The following is a 4,715-nucleotide window of genomic DNA, read 5'->3' as shown; positions in this document are numbered from 1 at the left end:
TTTTGATTTAATATTATCTTGTCAGGCTTTACTTAATTTAATTTTTACTAATAAAATTGATGACTAATATTTGTCGAAAAATATGATTTTTTTTGTTACATTATAAGTTCATATTGTGTATATATATTTATAATATTTTAATACTTTAATAGTATATTTTATATACATAATATATAGAAATATGTGTTTGTTACCTCACTTTAATTTTATTGTCCAATTTCAGATATTAATAGCCATAAATGAAAAATATGAGCTAAATATTCACAAATGTGCTTAAATAGAGTTGTTGCTGCCAAGACCCAAAATTAAAGATGCATGGACTACTAATTTTACAGGCATAGCCGAATATGTCAAGGCCCAAGGGAGAATTAATTGAGTGTTTTATGTAATTATGGACTATTATTCATTATTTATTTAAGTTAGGATAGTTAAGAATTGTATGAATAATTCTTAGTAGTTCTATACTTGGAGAAGGACTCTGCAAAAGAATCTCTACAAGTAGTGGAGATCAGTTATACAACATGACACATTCATTTTGCATTTGTCCATTATAACTCTCTCTGCAATTATCTACAGTTAATCTTCTACAAATACTTTAATTTTAATTTTCATTGTTCTTTTAAGATCTAAGGAGTTTTTTCAAGAAGTGGAGAGTGAGAATCGATCATCTTCCTACTTGAAATATTCTTGATTTAAAGGGAGCTTTTACTTTTTATATTGATTTTTTATGTCTTTATATTTAATTACAATGACCACTAGATTAAATATGTCAGACTAGTTTTATAAGTATTTAGTTTAGTCTTTTTACTAAATATGAACCTTGTTATTTATTTATTTTAATGAATGATTTCTTTACCTTCATATCTTTATTAGTTTTAATTATTGTTGTTAGTTAATCATCATATCAATTTAATAATAATATTTATTATGAAAATCTTTAGGTTGAATGTATTAGAGACATCATCTTTACTTCAATCTATGTAGGTAAAAGAGACTTTAGTTACATTATTAGTTTGAGTGGCTAAAAAAAAGACACATCATCGTCTCATTCATTAAATTTAGGTTTAAAGTAAACAAGGAAATTATTTAGTAAATGGCTAAGCTGAATACTACTTTTATAATATAGTTTTAATACTTTATAATTATTGCATATTTATTTTATAGTTTATTATATTTATTTTATATTTCACTTCTCCAAAATATTGATTTTGAGTGTTTAGATTTATTTTCAGTATTTTTTGTGTGATAGCTTTTATAATAACTGTTTTACAATTCCTTAAAAGATCAATCTCATGGTGAACTTACTCTTTCTATAGGAGTCAAATTAGTAAGATTATACTGAATTCTTAACAAGTGCATTAAACTACAAAAAATACAAAATTCATCCCTAATATTGTCAAATTAAATTTACAAAAGGTGATAAAAGTTATGATTTTATTTTTGCAACTAACATAAAAAGAATGAGTAATGCATGCATAATTTCTACTCTATCTTTTGGTAAAATAGAGTTTTCTCAAGGATCAAAAGAAAAGTTTTCTTAATTCTCAAATTTCCCAAATCAAAATTCATATGATCTTTAAGAACAATTCCTCAAAAATTTTAAGGAACTAATTGATAATAATTCTTCATAAATAATGATCTCTACTAGATACCAAACTAAAAGAATATGAGACTAAGTGGGTCCGTCGAGTTATACTTGTTGCCACTAAAGGCAACCTAAGAAATGACCATTAGAAGAAACATGATTCAGGAGACCCGATGGATCGACATTAATCCAACTTAGGGTCAAAACTATAAGAATGAGATGAATATGCACACCTGAGCACAATAATGCCATCAACTAATAAGAAAGCTACAGTACCAAAGAGACATCTAATGAGGAGGCAGGAAGGAAATGGACCAATAGAAATGAAGATCCCCCAAAAAACCCTATCCTTATCTCATATGTATAGAATATGATGGTAAGAATCAGGTAGAAAAACCTTAACTCTTATATCCTTTGTTCTTTCCTTCCTTTCCTAAATCCTTACTGACTTGCTCGTCGGAGTGGCCTTGTCGGTCTCCCAACTGGCATGTCTTCTCACCATTGTTCCCTTGCAGAACCAAGCTTGGACACACTTGACTAGCATCCTCATTGATAAGATATTTTTCATTCACCTGATGATAAACATGGAAATAAAACTGCAGGTAGCTACAGGAGAAGCAGGAAGAAGATGATGTATTAGCACATGAAAAACAAGAATAGAAAATGAAATTTTATATATGCAGGGATTGAATTACTTAATTTTATTAGCTGATAAATATTGATTGTCATTGTAAGATTATGATTTGTTTATTGAGATCGTTGCGATATATTACCTTCAATTGAGCTGATTTTCTTGCCTTTTGGAGTTAAGTTGGTCTCTAAGATTCTCATTTACTCTTGTCCAATTCTATTAACATGATACAATTTTATAAATAGCAATTTTGATTATAGTGAAAGTGAATGAGCTCTTCTTATTTTAAATTATACAAAGCTAATACTAATTCTAATTCAAATCTTCTTCTATATACTATTGCATCACATTAAAAGCCACATTCATATGACAGGAAGAAATTGGGATATTTATTTTATTCTCTAGCCTTCATCTGAAGAAAAATAGAATATGGAATTACAAATAACTCAACTAATCCTCCTCTATGTGCCACCGGTTGTGGCTTTTTTGGCATAGTAGAGAACTGTAACCAGTGTTCCAAGTGCTACAATGACTTTTTTTGTCAGTCTACCAAAGAGAATCGAATTGCTCAAATACTGCAAAAGATATAAAACTTAGTACATCAAGAACTTGACAGTTTTAAATCAGGCTTGCAATTTGCAAACTTTAAGCAACCAACTTCGAAAAAAAAAGAGTATTTCTAACCTTTACCTCTTTCTAGAAAAGAATTCTACCTAGATGAAATACGCAATGGCGGTAAAAGCTAATCTTCTTACTCTACTTTGAAGGATTTTCCCCTTTTATAGTCTACTGAACTAACTAATCTCCCTCGCCCAGCTCAATACCAACCTGTGAAAGTATGAGAGAACGTATATTCAAAGAACAACTGTTCTATATTATGTTTCTTCTACTGATATAATTATATTTGTCATATTTTACAGAAGTTCATTGATATCTTCATTTTACAAAGAAAAAAATGACTTTTGTTTCTTGAATAATCTACATCATGCCTTATTGAACGAGCTGCTAAATCAAGCTCCTGTTTAGGTGAAGAAAGTATGACTACATTGCCAATTGTCAAGACCCAATCAAGAGACTTTTAGCTATTATGTGGATAAGATAGATATGTGGAAACATATTAGAAATTAAATCTATGAAAAAAAACGTAAATAAATAAAGTAAATCTATAAGTATATTTAATATAAAAATAAATTTATTAAATTGGAATATATATTATAATATCAATATATATATATAATATGGGTTCATTACTATTATCCCCTAAGATTTGGAAAAATTTATAAGTATAACCCTACTTTTTAAAAAAAGAATTAACACTTCTTTGATGTTATTAACTCTTTGTCGTCTCAATTAGTTAAAGGACTCAATTGAGAATATAAAAGTTTAATTTAGTCCTTAAACTTGTTATAAGTTTAATTTCGTTTAATAAGAAGTTCAATTTTATCCCTAAACTGATTATCAAGTATTAAACTTTCTCAAAGTAATAAAATTGTTATTTTAAATTGCTCTAATTTTCTAGTATAATATTTACCACTTAGTCACTTTAACACCTTAACTTTTAATATAATCTAACAAACACTTGACTTAATTTTGTAACCTTTTAAATACCCTTTAATTTTTTATTTAACCTAACAGCCACTTAAACTTTATTTCTTAATTATATTTAAACACTAGTATACGTGGACGTATTAAATGAAGTCACGTGTCAAAAAGTGTTTAAGTATTAAAAGAATACAAATTAAGATATCTATTAGATTATATTGTTTGACAGTTAAGATGTTAAAGTGACCAAATGGACAAAATTCAGGTCTGCAATTCAGCCACATATTTATGGAAAAACTATTTCAACCCTCTTAAACATAAGTTGGTTACAATAGTATAATCATAGATCTTTTAAGAGAATTAATCAAGAAAGAGTCCGGGTAATAGACATGGCACTTAAAAACAGAAGAAAAAAAATTTAGCTAAATTCTTACTTTTTTTTCCTCTCCACATTTAATATTGACATTGTTTCTAATGTTAAATTAATTAGGATACACAAACGCAAGAAAAAGGAAATCTCCTGATTTAAACGCATTCACTTTCATGATCAAATCCTTTCATGTCTTACAATTATCATCAAACTGCACATGTATAAACTTTGAATGGTCTATTATCTAGCCACTTTTTGGTGCTAATTATACTTATCCTGTGACTATTTCTATCATCTAGCCATTTTGGATGCTACAATACTTATACTATGACCATTTTTTGTCTATCATATAGGAACAGAAAGAAAGCTTGATGATAGACCATTTAAAGAATGGATCCTAAATCAAGAAAAGTGTATACATGTGCAATTGGATGATGATTCTAAGAGATGAAAGGATTTAATCACGAAGGTGAATGCATTTGAATTAGGGGAGTTCCATTCTCTTTTATTTGTATATGTCTGATTAATTTAATGTTAGAAACAATGTTAATATTAAGTATGCGGAGAAAAATAAAACTAAAATTTAT

This window comes from Ricinus communis, chromosome 6, assembly GCF_019578655.1.
Source record: "Ricinus communis isolate WT05 ecotype wild-type chromosome 6, ASM1957865v1, whole genome shotgun sequence".
Classification (NCBI taxonomy): domain Eukaryota; kingdom Viridiplantae; phylum Streptophyta; class Magnoliopsida; order Malpighiales; family Euphorbiaceae; genus Ricinus; species Ricinus communis.
The sequence above is the reverse complement of the archived record's forward strand: the minus strand, read 5'-3'. Positions refer to the sequence as shown.